Source organism: Podarcis liolepis (assembly GCF_965112155.1).
Source record: "Podarcis liolepis genome assembly, chromosome: 4".
NCBI lineage: Eukaryota > Metazoa > Chordata > Lepidosauria > Squamata > Lacertidae > Podarcis > Podarcis liolepis.
The window spans coordinates 77,588,617-77,607,436 of record NC_139558.1 but is presented as its reverse complement, the minus strand read 5'-3'; the positions used below and the strand labels follow the sequence as shown (position 1 = coordinate 77,607,436).

Genomic DNA, 18,820 nt, shown 5'->3' with positions numbered 1-18,820 from the left:
TTGTCTTGTTCATGTTTACCCCACATAACCCCTTCGTTTGTTCTCCTTACACTTCACCAGGTGACTTGCTGGATTCAGGGATTAGAAGGGCACTGCAAACTCATAACAATATGAAATCATACAAGTGCAGAACAAAACACAAAAATATCAATGGGAGGCTGTCAGTTGTTCAAAATTAAATTGCCCTACCTCTTTCCCAGTATAGCAGAGGAGGAGGGAGGTATGCGTGTGTGGGAGGGAACACAGTGCAGGAATTCTATGTGTGCACCCACAACAAAATAGCATATCCAGGGATGGAAACGGATGGAGACCTTTAAGCAAGCCCACGGGATCTGAAATATCTTCCATAGGACCAACTAGTGATGTCAGCATCTCCTTTCCTCTGGTTTTGTAGACACAAGTGGTTCTCAGGCACGTATAACTGTATTTTGGGGCCTATGTTTTGGTGATACTTAGGAGATCATAGGGCTGTTTACAGCCTTCTTCTTTGGCGATCAACTCTTAGCCGAGTAAGATTGTCTTCCATAAACACGGTTTTAACAATGAGTCCGTAAGTGACTGTGAAGGCCAATTCTGGACCCACACGTCCTTCCACAGTGGGGACATTGGTTCCCGGATGGGAGTTGATCACAGTGTGGATTTGCCAAGCATGCCTTCCTCTTAGTACGTTTCTCCCTTGCGTTCTGAGTTTGAGTGTCTTCAAAGTCCATGACACCTTTGGTAAAGGCTGTTCTCCAACTGGAGCACTCGCAGGTCAGTGTTTCCCAGTTGTCAGTGTTTATACTACTTTTTTAAGATTTGCCTTGAGGCAGTCTTTAAACCTCTTTTGTTGACCACCAGCATTATGCTTTCCATTTTTAAGTTCGGAATAGAGTAGTTGCTTTGGATGATGATAATCAGGCATCTGCACAAAATGACCAGTCCAATGAAGTTGATGCTGAAGAATCATTGGTTCAACACTGGTGATCTTTGCTTCATTCTGTACACTGATATTAGTTTGCCTGTCTTCCCAAGTGATGTGTAAGATTTTTTCGGAGACACCATTGATGAAATCCTTCAAGAAGTTGGAGATGGCATTTGTAAGTGGTCCAGGTTTCACAAGCATACAGTAAGGTTGGTAGCACAATAGCTTTGTAAATAAGCATTTTGGTTTCCCTGTGAATGTCCCGGTCCTCAAACACTCTGCACTTCAATCGGGAGAAAGCCACACTCGCAGAACTCAGGCAATACTGGATTTCGGCATCAATGTTGACCCTTGTGGAAAGATAACTGCCTAGGTAGGAGAAGTGATTGACGTTTTCCAACATTACACCATTGAGTTGGATTTGTGGCACTGCAGAGGGGTTATTTTGTACTTGTTGGTGCAGCACTTTGGCTTTTTGGATGTTGAGCAACAGGCCAACCTTTTTGTAAGCTTCTGGAAAGATATTTAGGATGTTTTGAAGGTCATCCTCTGAGCGTGGACACACTATGTTGTCATCAGCATACTGAAGCTCTATGACGGAAGTTACAGTAGCCTTACTCTTTGCTTTTAGCCTGCTCAGATTGAAGAGCTTCCATCTGTTTGATATATGATTTCTACCCCAGTGTTTGCATCTATTCTTATAGTTGTATTAGCATCAACAGGCTCCACCTTCTGGTGAATAAACCCCCCTTTGGGCTCACCCCTCTTTGAGTGGGTGGAGTCAATCTGTCATGGTCCAATCCCTAAGCCAATACCTTCTCACTTGCTGTAATCAATAAAGTTGTGGCCTTTCCTTGCCCATTAACCTTATACTCTGTGTCTGTGTGTCTTTATTCCACAAGCGGGGATCGGGTCCTCAAACCACAACCATTGTTATCTGTGATCGTTGCTGTCATATTATCATGGAGGAGCCGAATGATGTTTAAAAATTTATTTGGGCAGCCAATTTTCAGAAGGAAAGTCCACAGGGCATTACGATTTACAGTGTCAAAAGCCTTAGTCAGGTTGATAAACGCCATATACAGAGCTTGGTTTTGCTCTCTGCATTTTTCCTGAAGCTGTCGAGCGGTGAAAATAATGTCCACTATCCCCCTAGAAGGCCAAAAACCATTTTGGGATTCAGGAAGGGTCACCTCGGATATTGTTAAGAGACAGTTTGCTAAGATTCTTGCAAGAATTTTGCCGGCCGCAGCTAATAGAGAGATGCCTTGATAGTTTCCGCAATCAGTTCTGTCACCTTTTAAAAAGAGATTGATAAATTTGGCATCCCTAAAGTCTGCTGGGATCGCTTCTCTTTCCCAGATTTTTTTGATGAGCTTGTGAAGTTGTTGTGTAAGTTCAATTCCACCCACTTTGAAGATTTCGGCAGGTATCCCATCAGGTCCACTGGCTTTGTTGTTTTTCATTTGGTTAATAGCTGTACACAACTCTCCCAGATTTGGAGATACTGCATGCAGCTGGGAAAGCAGAGGCTAACTTGTTTTTGCAGAATTTGTGAGAGGACCTCAGCAGTTACAGGGGAGTTGTGGCTAAGGAGATGTTGGTAGTGTTCTTTCCAGTGCAGTGCAATAGCTTCTTTATCTTTTAGAAGTATGGTACCATCTGCTGAGCGTAGGGGACATATGCCATGATTTATTGGCCCATAGATGGTCTTTGTGGCTTTAAAGAAACTCTGTGCATCATGAGTGTCGGCTAAGTGCTGGATCTCTTGAGCTTTTTTAATCCACCAGGTGTTTTTTAGTTCTCTGGTTCTTCTTTGAACCTTGCCTTAGCGTTGGCATAGGTTTTTTCTTAGTGGCATAGTTTCTATCTCTTTGCCAGATCTAAAAGGCCTTCCTTTTCTTGTCACTCATGCGTTCAATCTCACTGTCATTCTCATCAAACCAGTCCTGGTGTTTCTTGGTTTGGTATCCAATAGTTTGTCCGCAGGCTGCAATAATGGATGTTTTTAGATTGGTCCAGTGTTCCTCAATGTTGTGGTTCGAGGACCCGATCCCCGTGTAGTGGAATGAAAACACGAGGACACGTGATATAAGGTTAATGGGCAAGAAAAGGCCACAACTTTATTGATTACAGCAAGTGAAAAGGTATTGTCTTAGGCATTGGATTACGTCAGCTGACTCCACCCCCTCAGAGAGGGGTGAGTCTAAAACAGGGGGGTTTATTCACCAGTCGGTGGAGCCTGTTGATGCTAATCCAACTATAAGCTCTCCCCTGATGTCACCGAGGGTCGTGCCATGGCCTCCCGCCAAGCAGGCATCGGACAGAATACACGACCGCCAGATTCCTTTAACGGAATACCCAAAAATTGAAGGCATAGGCGATGGCCACACCTAGCCCTTCGACACACCACAACACATTATTCCAATTCCTAACCTACCCACCAATACCACGAAAGTTGTGACGATTGCTACGAGGTAGGCGAAAAAACCAAAAAGCCTAATGCCAAATGGAAAAATTCCTACCAGGCCCCCCGGACAACCAGAGCGACCAACCTAAGGTCCATAGCAAGGCCAAAAGAAAACTGAGACCCTGAGCTCTAAGGGAGTGGAGGGTGGGTGACTCGCGACGGGACGACAAAAAGTGAGGCTGGAAGGCTGGTGCCGCAGCAATCTGGGCTGCTAAACACGCCTCCTCGCAGGCACCTGGTTGGGTGCCTGCCCATGGGGGTAGGCCAGCCAGGTGAGTGGGAGGCAGGGAGCTAACGCCCCCTGCTTGAGGCGGAGTCCGGCTCCCGACCACAACCACTCCCCTCTCTTGCAGGAGGAGAGTCTTTATCAGGGAATTCTGAAAGCAGATGGTCCTTAATGGGATCTTGAAGGGCTTGAGTGTTCATTTTGCGCCTTGGTTTCCTTCCTTGAAGCCTGTGTTGAGGTATGTAGACATTAAAGAAAAATTTTACTCTCAGCTGGGTACCGTCCTATCAGAGATGCCTAAGGAAGATAAAATTATCTTCCTGGGTGATTTTAATGCAAAAGTTGGGCGAGATTTTGGTCTGTGGCCTGGGACTATTGGGAAAGAAGGAATTGGCAATAGCAACCAGAACGGAATCTTACTTTTGACGACATGTGCAGCGCACAACCTTGTTATTACCAACACACTCTTTCAACAGAAAAATAAATTTAAAACTTCATGGGGGCATCCTATGTCAAACCACTGGCACCTCTTAGACTATGTTATTGTCTGTGCTAAAGATCGACATGATGTGCTCCTTACCAGAGCTATGGCGAGCGCCGACGACTGTTTACAGTAGTTGGCATCATGTTAGAGAGCAGACAAATTTAGCTTCTTTTTAAAATTCTCCTCAAAATGGTTACAAATTATTTTTGTTTTTCCAGCGTTTATAATTTCTGTATCTATATATCAGTAAGATTTTCTAGTCATCCTGAATTTTAAAAAATAATAATTGGAGGTGCCAATTTCAAAATAATGAAAAGCAAGACAGGGATGGGTAGCTGGCTGCCTATGAATGCGATTTTTCCAGTGAAGAATTTTGATCTGGCCGGTGGTAACCCTGGCAAATGAAATTTTGCCATAGCTTCATGCATAAGGGAAATAAAAGTTTTCAAAAGTTATATGAGAGAGAGAGATCCTCTTTTAGCTTTGTAATACTGTTGTTGGTACCTACTAAAAGCAATAAGACATTGATTCTGCCTAGATGTTATGGGAAACCTTGGTTTTCTGGGATGAATGAGCAATGGCAGGGTTATCCCCTGCCTCCCAATTCTACAAGAAGACTGAAAGTTTTTGCTTTCAGTTTAAACTAAGCATAGTTTAAAACTATGGTTCAAAAAGCAGTTCAAAAGTGTATCAGTGCAAGTAGATAAATATGTACTGCCGTGGCGAGAAGGTAAACAGCATTTCTGTGCACTCTGGCTTCCGTCACAGTGTTTTGTTGTGTGAGAAGCAATTTAGTCATGCTGGACACATGACCCGGAAAGCTGTCTGTGGACAAAAGCCGGCTCCCTCAGCCTGAAGCGAGATGCATGCCGTACCCCATAGTTGCCTTTGACTGGACTTAACCATCCAGGGGTCTTTTACCTTTACCTAGTTCTCTTGAGAACAAGTCAACATGAAACCATGGTTTCAGATCTTAGCTTGTTCTGAAACCATTGTTTAAACAATCCACAGTTCTTCAAGCTCAGATGTTGTGGGCAACTGTGGATAGTTTGAAACCAAAAGCTTGTCTGCTTCATGAAAGGAGAGAGGAACCAGCAAACCTGAAGCCTCACCATGGCTGTTCTTATAGTGGGAAGCCATCATTTCCTGTTGTGTATGAACCAAGCAATTGTCTGTGTTTCATATACTTTTATCATATTGCTTTCACAATGAGGGATAGTTCAGTTGGTTGAACATGAGACTCTTAAGTGAGTTTGAGCCCACATTGGGCAAAAGATTCCTGCACTGAATGGGGTTGGACTAGATGGTACTTGTGGTCCCTTCCAACGTTACAATTCTATGATTAGATGTGGTTGGAAAGCTGGATGGAGAATATGGTTGTTACATAAAATAATGATCCAGCTCTGTGAGCCAATGTAAATCCATCGTTGTCAAATGCCGGGTCTGTTAGAACAATTTACTAGCAGATTGGTAGAGTTAGAAACTCATAAACCCCTTGCACAGCATCTAGTGGGCTTTCTGTCTCACAGTTTTGCTTGATAAGCATAGTAATGCATCTCCTGCCGAGAAGGGCAAATCAGCGCTTGTAATGTCATAGTTTAAAAGGTTCCTGAGTTGGCAGCCTGGCAAAAATTAAGAGTTGCTTTGCTGGAGCATATAGAGTTCATTGAGTTCAGCATTCTGTTTCTAATAGCAACCAACAAGAAGCTTAAAAACCCCTGGAAGCTTAAAAGCAGTGAAGGTGATTCCATTCCCTGTTGTTTATCTCTAGTTGCTTTTTTGTAGTGTTGACGCATAAGTCCTGCCTATTGTACATAGATTTATTGACATAGTAGATCTCTCTCTTGCTGAAGTCTGTCTTCAGCCTTGGCATCAAAAGTTGGCATGATTGGGCACATGTTGATGTTCCTGGGAGTTGGAAGGAGACATCAGGTGAGCCCCTGGGGTGGCTGAGCAGTCAAGTCCAGCCCCACTCACCCAAACACTGTGGACTGGCATTGCAAAGGCCATTGGGACCATACCACGTGCTGCTGCTTGCTACCACCAGCCATTCACCCATCAGAGCTGAGTGGTGGCTTTATTTCCTCCCATCCAAAAGCACCACTACCCTCACTTCCAGGCATAGCAGCCAAGTGACTGGCAGTGTCAGCAAGCAGCAGTGCTACCTGCGGATCTTGAGGGTTGCAGTCACTCACCTTATCCTGTTGGACAGGCAACCACAGAGCTTTTGGATGGGAACTGAGCTACTGGTGGGCTCTGCTGTAAGCAGTTCCTTCTTAGGTTGCCCAAAATGCCGTGCCTAGCCCCAAGCACAGCAGTTTGGGCAATCCAGGATAATGACAGCTCACAACAGATCAAAGCAAAGGCCTGGCTCCCATTCAAACAATGTCATCACAGCTGCCAACCAGATAAAGACATCTCAAAGAAGTGTGTGACAAGCTGTAGCAGAGGACCAGAGGTCTAGAGAGGCATCTGCAGTACCATGCCAAGGACCTATTGAAGTTTGGCACCAGACATGTCTTTGTTTTACAGTGTCTGCTTTGAGGGATGGAAAAAAAACAATAGAACCTGCAGCATCATGGGGAACTGTTCTTCAGGTTTCCAGCCACTCTGTTTGAGTTCCTCCTCCACCTTTTCTCTTCCAACAGTCATTCAGCATTCCAGGGCTACTAAGCATGCTCAGTCACCACTGTCAGTTTTTGAGGTTCCCTCTCCACTTAGGTTCCCCCCTCTAAAGATGTGCTATACATCTGCAAACCTTGGGGCTCCCCCAAGTCTGCTGATCCCAGCCTCTTGTGGATAGCGGGCAGTGATGGATGAATCTGTCTATTTCTGTTTTGCTCAGTTTCTCATTTTTCCAGTCTTTAGTTCAGTTCTCCATATTTCCACATCAGTTTGCATTTTTTAAAGCAAAAAGTTTTCACCAGGAGCCTGGACAGCTGAGTTGGTTAGAGCATGGTGCTGATAATGCCAAGGTTGCAGGTTCAGTCCCTGTATGGGATGTCTGTATATTCCTGCATTGCAGGGGGTTGGACTGCATGATCCTCAAGGTCTCTTCCAACTCTTCTATGATTCATCAGCATTCTTGTACAGATTCTCCTAATATGCGCATGTTCATATGCAACTTGGCCTAGTATGCAATTTTCACAAAGTGAAATATTGCAGTTCCATATATTACTTTCACAGATATATGCAATCTCTGCACAGTTTAACCCCAATACGTGCATTTTTGTACATATCACTTGGCTGGAGAACTGCTCTGCAAAATTCAGAGAAATGCAAATTTCAAAGGATGCCTTGTTTTGGTCCTCATATTCTTTTGAAAAGTGCAAATGAGGTAGATTTGCCTGCAAATGCAAACTGATTCACTTCTCTCCCCCAACCCTACTGGGTGGTGCCATGTTGGATAGATAAGATACAGCACTCACAGCCTGAACATCAGTAATAGGTGAAATAATAGGTGACTCTTCCACGTTGGCATCCATCTTTTTTAGGACCTGCTTATAATAACCGCAGGAGCTTTAGAATTCAGTATTTCCCAAACTTGGATCGCCAACTGTTTTTGGACTATAACTCCCATCATCCCATGCTAGCAAGACCAGCGGTCAGGGATTGTAGTCCGAAAACAGCTGGAGACCCAAGTTTGGGAAACACTGGCTTAGATGATAGACAGGCTTGTTTTGGGGGTAAAAAGGGGGTGAGGAGAACTATGTACGCCACCTTGAGTTGCTTGGAGGAGAGGTGGGATTTAGATGTATGTATGTAGAATTAATAAATAAAAATAGCTTCAGGTCCTCTGGCTTAGATGTCCCAAGCCTCACCAAAGTAAGGGGGAAATTAGATGTTGGTGGAGATGTGTGGCAAGCTCTGAAAATGCTTCTGCTCTTAAGTTTTCAACCAATGTAATAGAACAACTAGATTAAATGACTTTGTGCGTCATTTAAAGTCTAGCCAGGTTGGAGTACTGCAGTCAATTTTACCCTTCTACCATATATCAGGAGTAATACAGTACTTCAAGCACCTGTTAGGGAAGCTAAAGAAATGCGGTGCATTTTGACATGGGGCCGAAGATGATGAAGAAACTTGCAATGGGTTTTATCAAGTGCTTGTGCCTTTTCAGTCTTAGAAGCCTTCAGAACCACTTCTAATTCAGTTAGTGTGAAGATTGATGTATCGTTTGCATCCACACTTGGCATCCCAATTGCCTCTCTCAATTTACCTTGCACTTCATGATTGATTTCCTTGTCCGCTTTTGTTCATGAAATCAGCAGTAGCCCTATCACCAGTAATTGCATACTCTCGCTTTCCCCAGGCTGGGATAGACCATTAGTCATTTGGAATTTCTGTTGGGCCTGCTTGCTTGAACAGGTCATGTCAATTGTTTTAACAGCTTAAAGCCATCTCTTTATTCTGATGGGACCTAGATGCTGGATATGTGCTTCTGTAATGACTTTGGATTCTTCTGGTGTTTTACCAACTAAATTCGCAGTTGCATGTTGGGGTTGCAACTGACCTTAGTTTTTTCAAAGGGTTCAAAGCACTTTGAAAATGGTGTGTATATACACTCATCCCACTTTTCCCACTTCACTGCAAAAAATGGAGAATCCTGAATTGTTCCAAAAGTGTAAAGCCATAGAATCAAAAATGCTTTGAGATTTCTGAAATATTGCTATTGCAGATGCAAAAATGTGTAGGTGAACGTTATTCTACAACCTTTTCAACGGGGCAACATGGACACTAATAGCATGGCAATGTGTGGCCTTGCTCCCTGAAGAACTGTGCATGTACTTTTAAAGCCACAGAATTAACTGGCAGCCTCTAGAATGGTCAGATAACCTATGGCTTTCCAGATATCCTTGGACTCCAACTCCCATCAGCCCTTAGTCAGTATGTCCAATGATCAGGAGTGATGGGAACTGTAACCCAACAGCAACTGGGGGGGGGGGCACAGATTCCCCGCCAATACTCTAGAACAGTGGTTCCCAATTGGTAACCCTCCCAGGTGTCCGTTGCACCATTCACATAAAAAAAAAACTACCACAGAGATATCAAAATATTCAAAAGTAGGGGGCCTATGGCTTGGCTTTTGAAAAACAAGGGCTAATTGGGAACCACTAGAGAATTAGTCATGCTAGTAAAAAAAAACCAAACAAAAAAAACATACAAGTAACACTAACCCTTTGACTGGCAACTCTGTTATTCTGTAATAGTGAGAAATCAGTGACTATAACCAGTCTTTGATGTAGACTCTGCATCACAGGAAATCACTCGTAAGCACGGGTATCACAGAGATATAGCTGTTCTGTTCTGGATATATTATCATTTTCCCTTAACAGGGGGGAGCCACTGATTTCCTGTGAAAATGTAAGGCAAGTCAAACCTACCTACTATTTCCACTATTTTCTTTTATTATTTATTTATCTCCTCTGCAGGCAAATGGCTCTCATGGAAAAGGTTACATATGCTAACAGGAAGTTCCATTGCTTTAAGAGGAAGTGGGACCTGACATCAACAGGAAGCCCTGGGCAGCCCAACTACTGCTGCTTTAAAGAGAGAGAGCTCTCTGAAACAATGTCTGCCAGCAATTTAGAGCTAGCTAGCAGGAAATGAATATACGCTGCTGTGTGTGGTAGAGAGGAAATGATAAGCGCTACCTGGTCTGACATGGAGCAGAGATAGCGGGGAGAGAAAAGGCCTTGTTTTCCCTTATGATAGATTTTGTGCCTGCAGTCTGCGAAATGGAAAACAAAACAAGGAACAAATCGCAGAACATAGCAGTGTCCAGGGGAAAGCAGGGATTTCAGTGGGAGAAAAGCTGGGCTTCATACTTCCAAGTATTAGGTATTCAAATACTCTAGTGAAAGTTTTAGTATAGATATGTTTCAGAATGGTATATTTAAAGGTCTAGTTATGCATGTAATTGAATAGGAAAATCCTGCTTTTATTATATTTCCGGAACTATAATTTCCCCTGTTCACTTTTGCTGCTTTGTGTGTACATTTCAATTTTTTGCTGCTTCTTTCTGTGAGAGCCTTGGAAGTTTAAAATGAACTCGTCAAGTATCATTCTGAAATTTTATCAGAGCAAGCCTCCCTAAGTTCTATAATGATGTAGATCAATGGGACAATGCATGTGGGAGATCTGGTGGGAGGGAGGTACAGCAACGATGGGTCACTATGGCGACTTAACCGAAAGGAAGCAATGTACATGCAATGAGAAAAGGAGGAAGCAGTCTGTTAAGAGTTCTTGACACAAACAGGTGATGTAAGCAGAGGCTGAACTTAGGCAAAGAAATCAATTAGGACAGAAGCAGACATTTTGGGGAGAGCGTCCACAGAGCTCTCCCCAGCACAGTTCCTTAAGGCCTGCTTCATAGCATGCCAATTCTGATTCTAATATATCTGAAATGTGCCCCAGATGCACCCCAGTGTGAGTGTGATGTGATGACCCAAAATGTAGCATCCAGGCTAATGTGTAGCACAGTCATCAGCATGTAAGGTAAGCCCCACTGAGCTTGATGGAGCTGAAACCCCTTGGAATCGTGCCTGGGGTTGCACTTTCGTGGTAGAATTTTCTGCTGATTTATATATTTATTATTCGTTTACGAAAAGCTCATCAACTACACTCTTCGTCGTGAACAATTTCAGAGCAAGTGTCAAGTTAAAATGTAGAGTGTCTACATAAAACACTAGAAACACCAGGGCAAATAAAAATACAGCTGGAATAACAACAACAACAAGCGATTTGACACTAAACGCCCATGAAACCCAGTAGGATGTCACCAGGAGCAAAATCCAGCACATCCTGGTTCAGGATGGGACAGGGCTAAAAGCAGATTTGCCTTCTTTGCATACAGATTAACAGGAGAAATGTGCACAATTCATTAATGGGTTGCAAAGTGACCTGAGGGATCCTTCTCCAACTCTGTCTTCCTGGTTCCTTTCAAAAGCAACTGCAGTGGCCTACAAGTGCCTAGCTAGTGCTGCCACTACCACCACAATCATTCAAAATGACGTTATAGCAAGTGCCTCTGGGAACAAGAGGACTTGATGACATGCCATCGTTCCCAGAGGGAGTTGACGGGGAGGACATGGCTGCCCCCGTGACCTTTCTGCTGGAGACTCTGAGAAGGAGGTTAAACCCCTGAATCTTCCGGTCAAGAAAGAGATTGGTAAATCTGTCAAACATGGTCTCACATTTTTCCAATCTTCAGTTCTCCACATTTGCACATCACATTGCTTTTTTAAAAAAAGTCTTCATGAAAATTCACCAGCATTTTTATATGAAATTCTCCTCATATATACATGCTCATATGCAATTTTGTCCAGCCCCGTATTTATGCAAAGCCATTTCCCCTTTTCATGAATGTATGCCCTTTCACCCCTGTATATGCATTTTTGTATCTGTTGCTTGCTTGGAGAACAGCATGTAAAAATTGGGAGATCTGTGAATTTTGAAGAATGGCTACCTCTGGGTCCTCAGATTGTTTCGGAAATTGCAGATTAGGTAGATTTGCCTTTGGATTTGAACGGCGTTGAATTTCTTCCCTATTGCTAGGGCAAGCCGTGAGAGCTAATAAAGTACTTGAACATGTCTGCTGGTCATTATTAGACTTGTGCTTTAAAAGAACCTTGCTGGTGGAGCAGCAGGAATTCTAACACTTGCCATCTGAGTATTGGGATAAACGGCTCAATTTCCTTTACAGAAAGCCTCACGGTGTTGTAGCAACTTGTCCAACAAAATGAAGTGGGAAAGTACAGGCGACTGATGCAATAGTACCTGCTACATAGATGGTCCAGGATCACAGCAGTGTCATCCTGTCTGTTCCTCTTCCAAGCAGAGAGCAGGGCAGCCAGAGTGGAAGTGAGCATGGAAGTTTTAAAAGGGAGATTCATTTTTAAATCCGTTTGATGTTGGTTAGCTATCTCCCTGTTCAAACACAGGTGCCTGGGACTTCCAGCAGCCCAGCCACCCTAGCCAAAGTAAACATTGGCAGAGGAGGGCTGGTCCATGTTATCCCCCCCCCCCTTCTTTGAGAAACTCAATGCAGTGCTGGTGAAAGGTGTTGGTTTGACAGCTGTGGAGAACGAAGGCCTTTGTCTACATACAGCACTGTGGAGCAGACATCCGCTCGCACTGTTCTGTTGACATGTCTCATCCTCTGATCTCAGTGGGTCTGTCTAAAAGGAAAACGGGACATATCCAGTCCTTAGTAGTCTCTCATCTGCCCCATAAGGACCTTTCCTATGTATCTTCCTCCCAAGTGTGTGTGAATCTACAATAGGTAAACATTCACCATAAACAGGCATACCTTTTATGGGGCAACTCTGAAGGCCTTTCCAAATAATTTGTTCTAGTGCAAAAAGGCATAGTGGTTTATAGGTCACCAGTTCCCATCTTCATGCAATATACCTGATTTGCCTCATTATAGAATTTGCACTTTTTAAATGCACACTGTGGGGTGTGCTGTCTTAGTGTAAGACCAAAGGTAAATTTTCATGACAATTCTCGGTTAAACTGTCCAAGGACCTCCAAATTAGGAAGTAAATATGTGAAATTTCCAGCTCTACTTGATGCAATATTTATTGCTTCCAACAAATTCCTGTTTTCTTCTAAAAGAAAGAAAGAAAGAAGCTATAACAAGGAAGTTGCTACATGTACAGTAAAATGGATGTATATCACCATGGTGCAGTAAACTGCATAAAAAAATGTGGAGATAACATTTTGTTTGGATGCCTGCTTCCTGGTTTCTACTACAAGGTTCTCGTCCCAAGGTTATCATCAATAGGCAATAAAGGTTTGATTTATGTCCTACTGTAAGTGTGGGCGTGTGTGTTTAGATTTGGGATTTTGGTTGAGCAAGCTACAAGGACGTAGGCCTAATTTCTCGAGCAGGGCTTGTTACTGAAAGATGGCACACCAATGGTAGTAGTAAGCCGAGGTATACTTCATAACCAATGAAAGATTTTTTTGCACAAAAGCCACATTGACTCAGAGCACATTATAATATAATTTGAAATGTTAAAGTGGGTGCAATATTGCAGATGATGATGATGAAGAAGAGTTTGGATTTGATATCCCGCTTTATCACTACCTGAAGGAGTCTCAAAGCGGCTAACATTCTCCTTTCCCTTCCTCCCCCACAACAAACACTCTGTGAGGTGAGTGGGGCTGAGAGACTTCAGAGAAGTGTGACTGGCCCAAGGTCACCCAGCAGCTGCATGTGGAGGAGTGGAGACACGAACCTGGTTCACCAGATTACGAGTCTACTGCTCTTAACCACTACACCACATGGGAGACATGAAGACTAGAAACTTCTTCTGAAACTAAAAGCTGATTTATACATACAGTGGTACATCTAGTTGCAGACACAATCTGTTCCGGGGTGCTGTTCGCACCCTTAAAAGTCTGCAACCACAGCGGCGCTTCTTTTCATGCTTTGCTGGAATTGCTTAACATTAAATGTAAGAAACCTGGATCCTAATGAGATCATTCAGATGCTTAATATTTTGCTCATAGTTTATATGCTTAATATTTTGCTCAGCTGCCCAGCCAGGGCCTAATCAAATGCAAACTCAAATAGGAATGTCAGAGAAGTCTGATGAAAACTGAAAAGGAAGTAAAGGGAAATTGCTGCAGTTTGTGCGCCTCCCTCCCTCCCTCTCTCTCTCTCTGTGTGTGTGTGTCTACGGTCAGGATAGAAATTGGTCCAGCAAATACAATCAGTATTCATTCACAGCATCATCATTGCCATTGTTGTTTCTAAGTCCACAAATGAAATGTAATAAATTACTTTTTTAAACATTGTTTTGACATTTCCTTTACACTGAGCTGTGCAATCCAGCCAGATGGGCAGAGTATAAATAATAAAATTATTGTTATTATTATTATGCAGGGGTTGGACTAAATGAACTTTGGTAACACCTCCAATATTCTATTGTTCTATGACTTACATTAAATAGCAGACAGCAAGAGGAATAATGTAGTATTTGGCAATAACCAAACTGCAGCTGAACGGAAGCAGCACCAATGGTGACGAATGGAGTCCAGAACAGAAATTGCTGCCTCCTTACATCCCTGCAATCTGAGCTTCTAGAAACTGGCAATTCAAAACAGATTTGAGCAGCTTACAGAAAGTGCTTTTATTTTTTTGGATATAGGAGGGAAACAAGTGAAAAATGCTATCTAACATTGTTAAGAAGGGGACTGTGGAATATTAAATGCACCCATACCACAAAGGAGATGGGAAGAAGATAGACAAGAGTGGGAAATGTTTGGGTTTAACAGGGCATGTTTATGATACATGTGTTATCACACAATACCCTAGATTGGGGGAGTGTTTCTATGACACTTGGTCAACTTTTTGATTTTATTTTTTTAATAAAAGAAAGAAATGTTTTCATTGCAACTCATTTCCCCCCCTCTAATGCCGGGGGTCCACACTCTCTCTTTCTTCTACATCTGGTTTCTATTGTAGTTGTAAAATGAGGACATTTTGGCTGCCTGGCACAACTAGCAGAAACTGTGTGACACCAGCTGCCTCTTCCAACTTCCAAGCCTTGAATATGGTTTCAATTATAGACATGAGAAGATTGGGACATCCAGCTCCATCCCTTTTCCTCCCCGCTGCCTACATATGCTTTCCTCCTTCTTCTCTCCCCCCACCCCAAAGAAACAACTGAAAAGTTCTTATTCAAAGTTCAAGAATTTTCCATTTACATTTCCACACGTATCATGTGCGGATCTTGCTGCAAATGGATCTGAGTTTCGTTTTCTCTCCGCACAGGACCTCTGCAGACTAATCAGAAATAAATTATCTCAGGACCTACCATGTAGTGATTACCTTCTTAACCCCACCTCCTGCTAGCACTGCCTAATGTGCCAGAGAGCAAAGCTTCTTCTGGATTTGGGCTCTCCTGAAAGAGAACATTTTTTGTATTCTTCGTTCATACAATCAATGCACTGAGGAGCTGGGCTCTGCAGGAAATTGATGCATAGCCCTTTCATCTCCAGGGACTTGAGGTCAGGACTGTAATTTTTGGTCAGAAGCAAAAACGAGTCCCTGGTGGAATTTTTTTTTTTACATCACAAAACCACTGCATAGTCTGACAAAATAGGCTGTTTTCTGTAGAGTTCAAGGACTGGGAGAGCAGGAAATGGTGTATGTGGAGTTAGGGGAGGGAGTTGGCTGCAGTGGTGTGGGAAGTGTAGAGTTGGGATGCCAAATTTGGCATTGCAGGTCAAGGCTGTGGCAAACTAGAAAGAAGATGGGTAAAGGATGATGAAAGCAAAATAAATTGGCACCAGAATAGCAAAGATCTATCTTGTTGGGTTGGAGGGGAGCAGCAACCATGATGTGGAAAGTGTTGAATTGGGGAAAGGAGAATACAGTTTTTGTGTGTGATGCCATTCTAACCCACCCCAAACTTGCGGTTCCAGAATGCTTCACATCAGGCATTTAAAGTGCTATGATACCACTTTAAACGGTCATGGCTTCCCCCAAAGCATTCTGGGAGGTGTAGCTACAATTCTCAGGATTCCCTGGGGAAAAGGATTGATTGTTAAAGCTCTAGAAATTGTAGCTCTCTGAGAACAGGAATCTCCTAAACAACTCTTAGCACCCTCAACAAACGACAGCTCTGATCATTCTTTGGGGGCAAGCCATAACTTGTGATATTGTCAGGATGCTGTTAGCGGCTCCCGGCTGGTTGCCCAGGAAAGTATAAAGACAAAGAAAAGTTTCTTACGGTCCTTTTTTATTTCAATCTTTACAGAGAGAGGCTATAGAACCTAGCCTCTTGGATAATGGCATTGTCCTGAGTGAATCTCCAACCCCCCCATCTCTCCCGCTTCCTCATTCCTCAATCTTATCATTTGCTCTCCTACTTTTAAGGCTCACCCGGTTCTAGGAGATGGAGGGTCTGGAATGCTTTCTAATGACAATGTGTCAGCCAGGTGTTGCTCTAGCTCTCCCTTGATTTCCCAACTTTCCCCCTCATCTGCCTCTGAGCTGTGACCTCCCTCAAACCCCTGTTGTAAATCTATACTGTCTTCCTCTCCCTGGTAGGGTCAGGATGGGGAGGCGGTCTCCACCATTCCTCTTCTGCCCAGCCCCTGACAGGTATCATTGCATTTTAAGTGGTATCATAGCATTTTAAATATACGGTGTGAATGCGGCCTTGGTACCCTTGCCTGCGTAATGAGGTCTAGTGTAACCTCAGGGTTATCTATAGCTTGTGCCAGGCGCCTCCTGCGTCCCTTGATGCCAAGATTAGTCCCTGCAATTTTGCTGCAAAAGCCAAGATGATGTCCTTTCCCCATTCCATTTACAGAAGGCAACAGGACTGGCAGCTGAATCTTACTTCAAGCTTGGTGACAGGATACTTTCCTCCACTGTACCTGAAAGAGCAGGATAGTTCAGGGCTCCGGACCAGGGTTTGTAGCATATTTAAGTGTGTCCTCCTAACAGAGATCAAGTTAGGAAATCTGGCTGGTTTTTACTGAACAGGAAAAGGGGAAAATGCAAGCATCTGAAAGAAAACTCAAGGAAGCAATTTGTATATTCCACCTGGCTCTTACCTTGGTTCTGTTTGTAGGGTGGATGAAAATAGCCTCCTTAAACTGGTTTGTGTGAGGTTCATTCACAGTGCTTGAGGGTATTGTTGACCTAAGTTGCTTCTTAAGAGAATATGTGTTCTGCATAAGATAAAATAAAGAGGTTTCCGTATTCAGTGTAATCCCATTTCCTGCTGCGAATTTATGCTCTCACCGAGTAGTCCTGTAAGGAAAGAAGTGATTTGCAACGATTTCAGATTTGTGACTGTTATTTTTCTTTCTTGATAGCCGCATTATTCAGATGACAGGTTTATGGACAGTAGAAAACTGTCGCATGTAGATCCTGTCAGTTTATAAAATGTACTTTTCAGGATTTTCTGAGCTCTTAATCTGTAACTGTTTTATCTTCAATGGAGCTGACCTACTCCATTTGTTTCGGTGAAGCCTGAAATAAGAAATAATAATAATAATAATAATAATAATAATAATAATAATAATAATAATAATACTACGAAGCTAAGGTCTACAGTTGCAAGATTATTGTTTACCGGCAGGATATAATCTAAGGATGATTTCACCTAGAGGTTCCCCCCCTTCCATTTGGGATATGTTCGTTCAGCACATCCCAAGACTTTTGACTCAAATGAACAACCTGAACTCATTTCTTTCCTGCCCGTGGCACAGATGTGGGAAAATGCAGATTTTATGCAGACAGCATAAGCCACATGGGAGAAGAAGCAATGTGAGCATTGCACCATCCATACTTCACGTCATGCTGGATCCATTATTTGTAGTTGTGTGCCAAAGCAAGGGTGCCAGCACTGTTTGTGGATTGGGCCCTCTCACCCCCTCACATACAATTTGCATAGGCTTTGTAACATAAGCAAATTTGTGTCCTCTTTTGCAGATGGAGTGGAGGATCCAAATATAAACCAGTAGCCATGCATGCAATAGAATGCCTAAATGCGAACGGGTGAAGCTTTCCCCATAATTGTATTTCCTTTTTAGAAAAGGCTTAGCCTGTTGAATTTCTGCCTACCACACAGCTGCTAAAGGCTCAAAAGCTATGCTTTCCCCAAATGCCAACCGTAAACCAAAGCCTAGGCTGCCATTCTGTGCGGCTTCACCTGGTAGCAAGCCAAAATTACTTCTGAGTGGACATGTTTACCACTGTACTGCAGGTTAATTATACAGGGAATTTGTAATGAGTGCCTGGAGACATAAGCCTCTTTGCAAAGTTTTCACATTTTTATTTTGGTATTAATTCATATTTATGTATGTTGGACAGGTACAAGTGTGGAGATCTGCTTAGATTTTACGGCTGTTGGTTCAATCCATCTGTATGTCTGCATGGAATAGTGTCTAAGAGACAGGGGAATGAGTAGGCTTCTGTAAATGAAGTATATTGTTGGAACGTTCAGTTGGTTAATCTGTTTCAAATTGAATGTTTTCTTCATTTTCACCTCAGTATTTGGCTAAATAGGAAATAATATTTTTGATGCAAGATAGTTTTGCTTGTTTACCCCATGATATGATTGTTTAGTTGTCTATTGGACCTACGTATATGATTTTGTTATTTTGTATATTTTTTTCTGGGTTTATTTTTATTACTTTAATAAGAAAACATTTGATGACGAGTGGGCTATAAATACTGCAAATAAATACCCCCTCTTTATTGGAAGCCACTCAGAGATTGCAATATTCTTAGGTGGCATACATATGCAACAAATAATAAAGCTTTATGTTCTTTATTCATCAGCTTTTGGCCATTGTAAATGTTCATAAAAGGTAAAGGGACCCCTGACCATTAGGTCCAGTCGTGGCTGACTCTGGGGTTGCAGCGCTCATCTCGCTTTATTGGCCAAGGGAGCTGGCGTACAGCTTCCGGGTCGTGTGGCCAGCATGACTAAGCCGCTTCTGGCGAATCAGAGCAGCGCACGGAAATGCCGTTTACCTTCCCGCCAGAGCGGTACCTGTTTATCTACTTGCACTTTGACGTGCTTTCGAACTGCTAGGTTGGCAGGAGCAGGGACCAAGCAATGGGAGCTCATCCCATTGCGGGGATTTGAACTGCCGACCTTCTGATCGGCAAGCCCTAGAGGCTCAGTGGTTTAGACCACAGCGCCACCCTTGTAAATGATCATATTATGGCATAAAAGATAATTCAAGCTGAGGACCCCA

General features: G+C 43.0%; 1 protein-coding gene across 1 annotated transcript in view; it reads left to right on the top strand.

The window, feature by feature from the left end:
* Positions 1-18,820, top strand: part of ARHGAP31 (Rho GTPase activating protein 31) — an 88,498-nt gene that overhangs the window by 40,327 nt on the left and 29,351 nt on the right. The window lies entirely within an intron of this gene.